Source organism: Diaphorina citri, unplaced genomic scaffold (genome assembly GCF_000475195.1).
Source record: "Diaphorina citri unplaced genomic scaffold, Diaci psyllid genome assembly version 1.1 scaffold189, whole genome shotgun sequence".
NCBI lineage: Eukaryota > Metazoa > Arthropoda > Insecta > Hemiptera > Psyllidae > Diaphorina > Diaphorina citri.
In genome coordinates this window covers 49,713-62,585 of record NW_007377626.1, presented here as the reverse complement: position 1 = coordinate 62,585, position 12,873 = coordinate 49,713, and the positions used below count along the sequence as shown (strand labels likewise).

General features: G+C 38.5%; 1 long non-coding RNA gene across 1 annotated transcript; it reads left to right on the top strand.

Annotated features, from left to right (window-relative positions):
- The first annotated feature begins 729 nt into the window (after positions 1-729).
- On the top strand, positions 730-2,849 carry LOC113465962. Its single transcript, XR_003390520.1, has 2 exons — positions 730-845; positions 2,715-2,849. It is a non-coding gene; the product is annotated as an uncharacterized LOC113465962 (long non-coding RNA).
- Positions 2,850-12,873: the final 10,024 nt, after the last annotated feature.

Sequence of the window (12,873 nt, the reverse complement as noted above, 5' to 3'; positions counted from 1 at the left end):
TTCTATCTCTTGCTCTTCTTGCTGTATTTCCTTCTCTGCAATCAGGCCTGAAGTTATAGACTTTCTTCTTAATCTCTCTTTTCCTGTCGTATTATGTTGGGGTATTTCTCATTGTCCCTCCCTTTTTCCTGCCGAATCAGTTTTTGTAACAAAATAAATTTTAGGCGACGATCCTGTCGTATTATGTTGGGGTATTTCTCATTGTCCCTCCCTTTTTCTGCCGAATCAGTTTGTGTAACAAAATAAATTTTAGGCGACGCACTATTGTTCTTTATTTTACTTTGTTATTATCCATTGTTTTCACTTGTGTAGCCGGTAAGCCGGCAAAATAAAAACAAAACGCAAATTTTACTCTTTTTTCTACGAGAGAATCCCAGAGATAGGTGATTTTATGCTCTTTTTTCTGGACTAAGCTTCTTTTAAGCCTTTTTGTTCCCGAGCTCATTCTAGGTAGCGTCAGGAGCATTGTTATTTTGTAATCAGATTTATCACGGGAGAAGATAAGGTCCATTTTTTTATGAACAATTATTACCTAGCTAGAAACAGATGGTACTTATAAGGCCCCATAGTTCGATTTGCATCCCTCGGGTTGCTATTAAAATCCTTTTGGCATAAAGTACAAAAATTACAAAAATAAATTGTACTTTCTACTTAATTTTGGCTTCTTCTTTTATTTTTCTTATATCATAGGAAATTTGAAGATTAATTTTGGTTTATTCTTTTGTTTCCAGGTTCACGATTTATTGGATCCCAAGGCGAACAAGCAGTCTCTCAAAGTTCGCGAGCACAATGTATTGGGGCCCTATGTGGATGGACTTTCACAACTGGCAGTCACCTCATTCCAGGTAAGATTTAGTAGCCCAGGGTTTTCCTTCGTTAGTGACAGTAGCCAAAGTATAGTCAAAGGGCGAGGACCTATCGAGATATTCCAGCTAATAATAGGGAACTTTGCGTCCAATAAGTCTATTGAGTTGGGTCTAGAGCCAAAGTATAGTCAAAGGGCGAGGACCTATCGAGATATTCTAGCTAATAATAGGGAACTTTGCGTCCAATAAGTCTATTGAGTTGGGTCTACAATTCACTGAATGATGATGTCTGATCACTGTGGCAAAAGCCTCATAAATCTTATGGAAGAGTGCTTCTTTTCAAATTCACGTACACAGTGTCACGTATTTCTGCTGGTATTAAAACTGAAAAGTAATAAACCAGATAGCAAACAAAACTCTGTCAACACTCAACAGAATAGTGCTGTATATACCGCTCACACGCACTGCCTGATAAACCAGATAGCAAACAAAACACTGCCAACACTCAACAGAATAGTAAATACCGCTCACACGCACTGTCTAAATTTACATACAAAACTCATAAAGATACGGTTCGGCTGTAGAAAGCTCACGAAAATATCGGGACTCAAAACATGCCCAAAGCTGTCAAAAGGTCTTTCACACATAAGGAAGGAGGTTAGTTTGTAACTTGCTTTACCTTTACTGTAACATCTACAACTGTATAATAAGGAAAGTAATATACAGTAGACCTAGGCAAACTATGCCGCAATTTATGTGGGAGAAGAATCATGATGGCACCGTAATTCTTTCCCAGTTTGAAATCCCATATCCCGGGGGAAGAAGATGGGATAGACAAACAAGCAAAAACTTGGAAACCTAAATGTCTAGAAAAAAGTTTTCCCCATCTGAGGCTAATATTGACTTTGTCGTCAAAATGTGTGCTCTTTGGAAAGACTCCAACAGTCGTTACAGTTATCTAGTCATGGAAGTTTTATCAGCTTGGTATAGTCTCTCTATCTCGAGTTGATATTTTTAGCATGGTTTGAAGGAGAGAGGGGGGTTTTCAATATTTGATGAGGTAATAAGAGTCACATTTCTTGTACCTCCATCTGTTTTTCCCGTCTCTGCCTCCCTCCCTCTTCTTTTCCTCTTCCTCTACTGTCTCCCCTTCTCTTCATCCTCCTCCTCCTCCTCTTCTTTAAGTCTTCTCTCACCTCCATTGTGCTCTTCTCTCTTCTCCCTCTCTAGATGTATTTTCATTATTGTGTGTAGAGATGCTGTTTTTATCTTTTTCATAATTTCAGCAGATGTTTCGTTTCCTTTTTTTTTTCTTTTTTCTTCCTCTCAGAACTGAAATTTTAATATTTAGATGGGGAAATTATACGAGGGGGGAGTAATTGAGGTTTGTGTCGTTTTGTTATTAGTTTCTATATTTTACCTTTTTTACATGTAAAGTATGTAGCTGTAGGTTGTAGATGAAAGCGATTGGTATTTAGAATCAAAATGTAGCTCGATTGTGTTTGTGAGGGCAAGTCATTTGTAAATGGTCGTTGGATCAGTAAATGTTAATTAATGGTTTTCATGAAGCTAAACTTCCATTTCATTGGACCGCTCACCCAGAGTTCGTTTGCCAAAATGACGTAGCATTTACGTGGTCATAGTCGGAACTTTTGGTGCGGGAAAAACTTCAGACGTAGGTCTAACAGACCGTTTGATATACCTAGACCATTCTCTATCAGGTAGCCCTGACAGGTCGCCTGAGAGACTTATTATTGCCGTCATATACGTACTATCAGGTGTCTTGACGTTGAATGGGCGGCGTAGGTCTCAAGATTTTTTCGCCACTCACGCTCAGACCCAGCGTTAATAATGGCTGGCCTTAGCTTGATTTCCTAATTGAGTTTTTTAAATCCATTCTGTTTCCAGGAAATCGACAGCCTTATGGCGGAAGGCAACAAGTCTCGCACGGTGGCTGCTACCAACATGAACTCAGAGTCCTCTCGCTCCCATGCTGTCTTCTCCGTGGTGCTCACTCAAACCCTGGTCGATACCAAGTCAGGCGTAGAGGGAGAAAAAGTAGCACGACTCTCCCTCGTAGATTTGGCTTCAGAAGTGAAATTTTAATATTTAGATGGGGAAATTATACGAGGGGGGAGTAATTGAGGTTTGTGTCGTTTTGTTATTAGTTTCTATACTTAACCCTTTTTACATGCAAAATATGTAGATGTAGATGAAAGCGATTTTTATTTGGAATCAAAACTAGACTTTGCGTTGTATTCTTAGCTTTTCATTTTAATGGCGTAATTTCCTTATCGAGTTTTCAATCCGTCCCGTTTCCAGGAAATCGACAGCCTTATGGCGGAAGGCAACAAGTCTCGTACGGTGGCTGCTACCAACATGAACTCAGAGTCCTCTCGCTCCCATGCTGTCTTCTCCGTGGTGCTCACTCAAACCCTGGTCGATACCAAGTCGGGCGTAGAGGGAGAAAAAGTAGCACGACTCTCCCTCGTAGATTTGGCCGGGAGTGAAAGGGCAGTCAAAACTGGCGCAGTCGGCGAGCGACTCAAAGAGGGGTCGAATATTAACAAGTGAGTAGAATGGTGAAAGTTGATTTTTCTTCAAGAGTTTTGAATGTGTAGATAGAGTGAACTGTAACGACGGAGGTCTTATCGTCCTGAAATCGAAGAGACATGGAGAACAGGATCTGTTTAGGATAAAGTCCGCTTCGAGTGGAAATCGAACTCTTGACTTATTACTTTTGTGAGACCGATTATATGGAAATATTAACTTGCAAAATACTGACATTTGTGTCAGTATTTCCATAGAAAGTGAAAATGCTGCGGTTATCAGGAGTACCAGACCACGTCTTTTTGCTGCTTTTGACATGGTAACAAAGAGGTGGTGTTTTTGTCTATCTTTGAAAGATGAATCCACTTACTATAATTTGTGTCAGTATTTCCATAGAAAGTGAAAATGCTGCGGTTATCAGGAGTACCAGACCACGTCTTTTTGCTGCTTTTGACATGGTAAGAAAGAGGTGGTGTTTTTGTCTATCTTTGAAAGATGAATCCACTTACTATCTTCAATTTGTACTCAAAACTCTTCTCTTCTTCTGTTTTCAGATCACTTACCACGCTAGGACTGGTGATATCAAAACTAGCAGACTCTACCTCATCCAGTAAAAACAAAGACAAGTTTGTACCCTACCGTGATTCCGTATTGACTTGGTTATTGAAGGTAAAATATTTTTTTTTTTTGTTGTTTCAGTATTGTCGCTATAGCTGAAAACCGCCAAAAAACGGTCGAAATCTGTCCAAAAGCGGTAAAAATACCGCCAAGCGCAGCAATCATCTCAACCAAACGTTTTTGTGTTGCATCTTTTTTTTTGTTTCAGTAGAATGTGGGTTGCGGGGTTAGGGTAATTTGGAGACCATTAAAATTGGCATCTTGATGGAGGACTCATTAAAGTTGGTATCTCCAAATTGGAATTGTCTAAAAATTACCACAACCCACCCTAAAAAATTTACTTACATCGTAAAATAAATATTCTTTTGCTATTGTGAGACCACAAATGTTAGGTTAAGGGCAAATATACCTCAAAGCACGTACGAATGGAAAACGTATTTTTGAATACATTTAACCCTGAACAATTTGAATTCAGGGCAAACTTTTGCTTTCTTGTTTTTAGCAAAAAAAAGGAAAATTGTTTTCCAAAAGTGTTCGTATCATTGAAATTCAATAACAACTGTCTCCAACAAGTTTCGAAACCGACTTTTTCGTTCTTCGTGACAGCAAAATACATATATCTACCATATAACATGTCTACATAAAATTTCATGACATGACTTGGACTTGAACCACCAACCTCCAGATCCAAAGTCCAACGCGTTAACAACTGCACCACTGAGGTTGGTTTTATGTATTTTCTTCCTTTTTTCATAACGATGCCTAGCCTAGGTCTGTAGATATTGGAAAAATTAAGATTTTCTGTCTATTCCCACCTGTTGATCAAGTGTTCGTCTTATAATGAGTGAGAACCTCTGAAAAATTGTCAATAATTATGTATTTTCTTCCTTTTTTCATAACGATGCCTAGCCTAGGTCTGTAGATATTGGAAAAATTAAGATTTTCTGTCTATTCCCAACTGTTGATCAAGTGTTCGTCTTATAATGAGTGAGAACCTCTGAAAAATTGTCAGATTTTCTAAAACAAATATACCAAATAGGTGTATTGACTCCACTTTGATGAGGGTCAACTATACTTTTTTCGCGAAAGGAATTGTACTTTTTAAAGTACTCGATCCACCCTTGTTGTCCGATTGAAAGGGGCATCTGCCCGCTTTCGCCTCGATCCCCTTAAGAAATGATACTGAATTACTGACAATTCCTCCTCTGTTCCCAGGACAACTTGGGCGGTAACAGTAAAACGGTGATGGTAGCCACCGTCTCTCCAGCCGCTGACAACTATGAAGAAACGCTGTCCACGTTACGTTACGCAGACCGCGCGAAGCGAATTGTTAATCACGCCGTGGTCATATATCTACCATATAACATGTCTACATATGTATTTTCTTCCTTTTTTCATAACGATGCCTAGCCTAGGTCTGTAGTTATTGGAAAAATTAAGATTTTCTATCTATTCCCACCTGTTGATCAAGTGTTCGTTTTATAATGAGTTCGAACCTCTGAAAAATTCTCAAATTTTCTGAAACAAATACCTATGTATACTAAATAGGTTTATTGACTCCACTCTAATGAGTCTAATGAGGGTCAACTATACTTTTTCTCCTTGTCTCTTATCGTTTACGAGATAAAGAAATGATACTGAATTACTGACGATCACTCTGTTCCTAGGACAATTTGGGAGGTAACAGTAAAACGGTGATGGTAGCCACCGTCTCTCCAGCCGCTGACAACTATGAAGAAACGCTGTCCACGTTACGTTACGCAGACCGCGCGAAGCGAATTGTTAATCACGCCGTGGTCAATGAAGATCCTAACGCACGTATTATACGGGAGCTGAGACAGGAGGTGGATAAGCTGAAGGAGATGCTCATTTCTGCTGGAGTTCCGGTGAGTTGGGTTTGAATGGGTTTCAAACTTGGACTTTCACACGGGAGTTCCAGGGGTCGATTCCCGGTGGGATCGAAGTTTTCTCAAATAAGGCTTACAGTGATACCAATGAAAATTATGGAGGGTAGCAAAACAGTATTGTCCTACAGATGAAGGAGAGCAATGAAGTGATCTGAGCCCTGTAATAAATACCTGTAGATCTATTGAAATTGAGTAATGATCCTTGTGATAGTCATTAAAGGTTAAAGGGTAACCTAATAATAATTTCAGTGAGGATATTAGGATAACATAAAATAAAGCTCAATTGAGGTCAGTACAGCTATGGTGTATATTTTATAACATAATTATGTATGCAATTATTAATGCAACAAAGGGTAACCTAATAATACTTTCAGTGAGGATATTAGGATAACGGAAAATGAAGCTGGATTGAGGTCAGTACTGCGATGGTATACATTTTATAACATAATTATGTATGCACCTATTAATGCAGCCACATATAAAACAAAGCCCACTAATCACTGATATTCATTCATGGAACCATGCCATTCATTCAGAATTTCATTGAGTACATCCCTTGTCACACATACTGCTTTACTGAAGCTCTGACACCTATGCAATACTACAATTTCATTCATGGAACCATGCCATTCATTCAGAATTTCATTGAGTACATCCCTTGTCACACATACTGCTTTACTGAAGCTCTGACACCTATGTAATACTACAATTTAGTTCCGCTAATGTAAGCAATTAAATTAATTGACAAGACCGAATGGACTAAGTTTGACACGGTAGTCGTGAGTTATGGGTGACTACAATTTAGTTCCGCTAATGTAAGCAATTAAATTAATTGACAAGACCGAATGGACTAAGTTTGACACGCTAGTCGTGAGTTATGGATTGCATTTATCATGTGTCCCTCTGTGTTAACAATTAACCTCCGTGCCCCCTAGATTCCATTATGAGGTTTTGAGTGGCTAAGTGCTACCTACTCGTACACTGTGTGTTATTTCATCCCTGTCCCGTTGTGCTCACCATTTCAACTTTTGGCCAGAGAAGCTTTTAAAAACTAATCTAATTTCCGTGCTAACCCCACGACCATGTTAATGCCCACACATATGTTTCTTCATCAAAATGTAAAACTCATTATTCGTGTCTAAACAGCATGGAGCAAAATATCTGCTCATCAGCCAGGCATCCAGGTAGCTTTTGAACTTTTAAAATGTTCTAAACAAGGTGTATCTCATCAGATTAAAACCTTGTACCTACGTACATGCAGCTGGGAATGGTAGGAGAGAAAGGAGGGATTTTGAAATCAATGACGTAATATGGTAAACTTTGGAAATGTTGGATTAAAATTGGCTTTTATGATTAAAACTGTCATAAAGGTTGGTTGTTGGTTACAGGTAGGTATGTATCTCCTATGAATAAAACTATGTAGAAATGGTACCTACCTACCTACCTGTTATGTAAGTAAGTAATCGTTAAATTTGAATAGGCATGTACTTAACAAATAAAGTAGAAATGGTACCTACCTACCTACCTGTATGTAAGTAAGTAATCGTTAAATTTGAATAGGCATGCATTTAACAAATAACACATATACTTACATACACGTTACATATTTACTTAGACTACTTCCCCTTGCACCGAATACCTTTGAAAATGCTTATTATTGCTCACATTTTCCATAGATATAGTTAATTTTCGAGCCATATAGTAGATGGTAATATTATAAAATAAATTGAAGTGTAAAGCTATTTTCAAAAAACGCAAAAACGTTTTGAAAAACGTCAATTTCGAATTGACCCAGAAAAACGGTCATTATATTCGGATTCAGCTATCTTGAAAAGACTAAAAGACTAGTGTAATAGCAAGATAAATGTATCTATTTTATGTTCTAGTTCAATTGGATATTATAAAGTGCAGAAAATGTGGCGAAGAGGTTACACAAACAAGATTGGAGTCATATTTGAGCGCTCTGGAATTCATTGAAGCTCAATTAGACAGAATGAAACACACATCATGTATCCTTTAGTAACCATTTAGAGTAGCGATTCTGAACGGGGGCGATTTCCGATTTCTGGGGGCGAAAAGAGAACTGGTCAAGACCGAACAACATTAGAAGTGGGTTTTGAATCCATCCACAGCGGACAATCCTTGGTCCCTGAATCTATTCAAAAATCATTGATGGACATCAAGTATGATGTTGAAAAGAAGCTCTGTTCAATTCGTATGAGTATGAAAAGTTCTGGCCTCAAGGAAAAGAAACTTGTCGAGACCTATGGAATAAGGCCAAGTGGTTATTACTTGCCTTTCCAACAACATACCTGTTTGAGAAGGGCTTCAGTGCAGTGACACATTTCTATATATATGTACAGGGTGGTTCGTGATTTGCGAACCACGCTTATATCTCAGAAACGGCTGGGAATTAAGGAATGAAATAAAAGGCATCGTGTAGATGAAATTTTGATGATTAAAATGGCTTTTTTTAAATTTGCAATTTTTTTTGCAAAATGGCCCATTTTTTGCCAAATATAGGTCACTCTTATGGGAACCCCTATTTTTTATTTAATTTTTGGAATCAGCATAAAATTTTAATTGAAAAATTTTTCACTCGAAAAAATTTGCTCTACAAAAATTTGCACAAATCGCGATTTTGTGTGCGTCAGTGACCCCAGATTTGATGAACAACGCAGTTGGTCCTGAGTTAGAGCGAACAATGCGTTACTGTGTACAAAGAAATGGATCTCATTTTGAACAGCTTTTATAAATTTGTTTGTTGTTGTTGATTGTTGTTGAAATAGTTAAGTGAATAATACAAAAACTAAAGAAATAATTAAGAAATTGTTTTTCTTTCTCACAGTGTACAGAATTTTTGTAGAGCAAATTTTTTCGAGTGAATACATTTTTTCAATTAAAATTTTATGCTGATTCCAAAAATTAAATAAAAAATGGGGGTTCCCATAAGAGTGACCTATATTTGGCAAAAAATGGGCCGTTTTGCAAAAGAAATTGCAAATTTAAAAAAAGCCATTTTAATCATCAAAATTTCATCTACATGATGCCGTTTATTTCATTCCTTAATTCCTAGCCGTTTCTGAGATATAAGCGTGGTTCGCAAATCACGAACCACCCTGTATTCCCATGATTATTTGATTGAGAATAAAAGCAGAAAAATCTGGTGTGAACATCACACGACTTTCCTTATCCTATTGAATGATGCTTATTTGAGTGTTCTTTTACAATATCTCTAACCGTTTTGTCGCTGTGTAGCTGAAAACCGCCAAAAAACGGTCGAAATCTGTCCAAAAGCGGTCATAATACCGCCAAGCGCAGCAACCATCTTAACCAAACGTTTTGTTTTGCATCCTTTTGTCACATTTGTGAACTACATACCAAATTTCAAGTCTCTAGCTTGTACCATTCCCGAGATATTGTATTTGACATCTACATACCAAATTTCAAGTCTCTAGCTCTTACTGTTCTCGAGATATTTTGTTTACAGACAGACACGGACCAATGGCTGAAACTTTGGATTTAGGCTCTAGGGACCTCAAAACGTGTTTTGGCACTAAAAACTGACCATCGAAAATTTGACCCGATTACATTACTTTCCTTCCTATAGGATAAGGAAAGTAAAAATGGCATGATAAGCTCTTTCCTCTATATAAATCAGTTCTTTAGCAACTTTTGTTATATTGAACATCTACTTCATTAGCCTTTTAGCAATGTTGTCCTCCAGAAGAAGGTCACACCAAGGAGGTCTGTTTGCTAAGTGTGAAATGCGACTTTCACACTGCATGGAAAAGGCTCTCCTAATTTCGATATTTCTTCGCCACTGACGTACGCTCTCATTAATAATAATAACATTCGCGTGCTAAATCACTATACTTAAGTTGCAGCTCTATGGACAGGACTGGCGGAGGGAGTAGGGAACATGGCATCGCACTAGCGTATCCAACATTCACAGCACGTAAGTTCGATGTACCCCCGCCACTTTTGCTGACGAGTTATAGGTCGGTATGGAAATTATAGTTGAGTTATAGCTGTATTAGCTTTTTTCTAAAGTTAAAAGAAAGAGAATCTGTTTTTCCTTTGCCGATAGCGTGCCATTATCATTTTTCATTGACAGGTACCCATTTTTATGAACATAGGAGGGGGCGTTAGGCTGTGAATTACACGGTTCAATTCTATTGCCTGTAATGTAAATGGGATCTCATTCCACTGTGGGTTGAGTCATTGAGTGATAGCCTCGTAGTGCGAAAGTTACAAGGTTTCCAAATATAATGGAAATCTATGTAGGTATAAAAAATGATATTCTAAACACAGAACAACCGCTTGACTGTCAAAAGAGAGGTGAACCCAACAATATAATTATCAAGAAGAAGTACTTACATCATCAAAGATATCCGTGTCAGCCCAAGTATAGTTTGGAGGGTAGCGCGTCTGCCTTATAACAGGGTTTATACGCGACCTTGGGGCGTGACATATTGGACAATGCCTTCCAGGGATACAACGCGTGTATATTTGCCTACGGCCAAACAGGTGAGAAAACAAACTACCTACTTAACGGGAACGGGCCGTTCCCACTTGTGAGTTCAATCTGATTTTTTTCCAATGTCCTGTAGGCAATGTAAATTGAATGTGTGTTCCCACTACACACGACACGATTTTTTTCGAACGACAAATGGGAACGAGTCTTTACTTGCATCATGAGCCTGTATATCTGGGAGTTATTTAAGGGATAGGTATGATTTTTAGTTACATTTACTTAAGCTGGTATGTACTTATGTAAGTAGGTAGGCACAGAGTGTACAAGTGTACACCTTTGCATTCTTGTAGCACCTATACCTACATTTTTGCAGTCTCGAAACGCCTATTCATGCCCATGTAGGTACCTAGATTAGTTATAGGTAAATAAGTACCGGATATTTCCATGTTTAGAATGGAAAAAATCAATAAATATCAGTGACTTCAAATGCATCGCTATATAGGTGCTCAACAGCACATGTTTTGACGTGTGCGCAATAAGAACTGCGACTATTAGCACAAGATTTAGCTAGCGTGTTCGAGGCGTCAGGGTATTTAACAGTGTTTAAAAACCAGCTGATTACCTATGCACTTTTCACACAGGATTACGTGTTACCTACTTACGTCTTTTTTCTCTCCTCCCTCGCCGAGAGTTCAAAAATTTAAGTAGGCTCTCGTTACTTAAGTACCTATACCTAGATTACCTACGCGCAAATTCTTAGGAGGGGATTACCTTATTAAACCCTGTATAACCATTAGCATTAAGTCGCGGGAGTGATTCCTGCCCGAGGCGAACTTTGAAACAGATAAGGTTCGTCCTCGAAAGTGCTTTCTCCTATCCTCTCTCTTCAATTTCGAAAAGATAAGACCTCCACTCTGCTGTCCCGAGGCGAACTTTGAAACAGATAAGGTTCGTCCTCGAAAGTGCTTTCTCCTATCCTCTCTCTTCAATTTCGAAAAGATAAGACCTCCACTCTCTGCTGTCACCGTTCCGTCTATGAAACCTCATTATCTTGTTATCTTTGTAATAATTATCAAGAAGTGCATCATCAGTTCGTAGGCACCTAAAATAAACTATGTATATCCTATGATTCCAGGAAACCACCCAAAACGTTCGCGTTCGATCATTGTTTCTACTCTTTGGATCCCAATCTGCCCAACTTCGCCAGTCAGGAGAAAGTGTTCGATGCCCTGGGGCGTGACATATTGGACAATGCCTTCCAGGGATACAACGCGTGTATATTTGCCTACGGCCAAACAGGTGAGAAAACAAACTACCTACTTAACGGGAACGGGCCGTTCCCACTTGTGAGTTCAATCTGATTTTTTTCCAATGTCCTGTAGGCAATGTAAATTGAATGTGTGTTCCCACTACACACGACACGATTTTTTTCGAACGACAAATGGGAACGAGTCTTTACTTGCATCATGAGCCTGTATATCTGGGAGTTATTTAAGGGATAGGTATGATTTTTAGTTACATTTACTTAAGCTGGTATGTACTTATGTAAGTAGGTAGGCACAGAGTGTACAAGTGTACACCTTTGCATTCTTGTAGCACCTATACCTACATTTTTGCAGTCTCGAAACGCCTATTCATGCCCATGTAGGTACCTAGATTAGTTATAGGTAAATAAGTACCGGGTATTTCCATGTTTAGAATGGGAAAAATCAATAAATATTAGTGACTTCAAATGCATCGCTATATAGGTGCTTAACAGCACATGTTTTGACGTGTGCGCAATAAGAACTGCGACTATTAGCGAGAGAGCTAGCGTGTTTGAGGCGTCAGGGTATTTAACAGTGTTTAAAAACCAGCTGATTACCTATGCACTTTTCACACTGGATTACGTGTTACCTACTTACGTCTTTTTTCTCTCCTCCCTCGCCCAGAGCTCAAAAATTTAGGCTCTCGTTACTTATACCTAGATTACCTACGCGCAAATTCTTAGGAGGGGATTACCTTATATGTATTTAGATTATAGCTTGAGATTTTAACGTTGTAACTTGAGATTGGAAAGTATGTTTTTGACTACCTACCACTGAAGGATTATTTTTCTGTAATTTATATTTTTAAACATCTCTTCCTTGTGAAATAATTCAAGAACTGATTCCCCTCCTAAGAATATGTACCTAGGTAGGTACCTACCACGCGGTTATGTAAGTGCCCCATCGAACATTCAATTTATCTGCGTACTGGCGTGCATTAAGCATTACTGCGTGCCTTAAGTAATGGCTAATTAAGCACATCCATCGAACATTGAATTTATCTGCGTACTGGCGTGCATTAAGCATTATAGCGTGCCTTAATGGCTAATTAAGCACACAGAGTATAGTGACCGTATAGGATGGAACGCGACCCACTTGTCATTAAGTTCAATGTATGCTTGGACTGAAAAAAAGACGATGATTTGAACCAAATTGGTACTTAGATACTTGTTCACAGTTAAATATCCACCGAGTTTACTCGTATTACA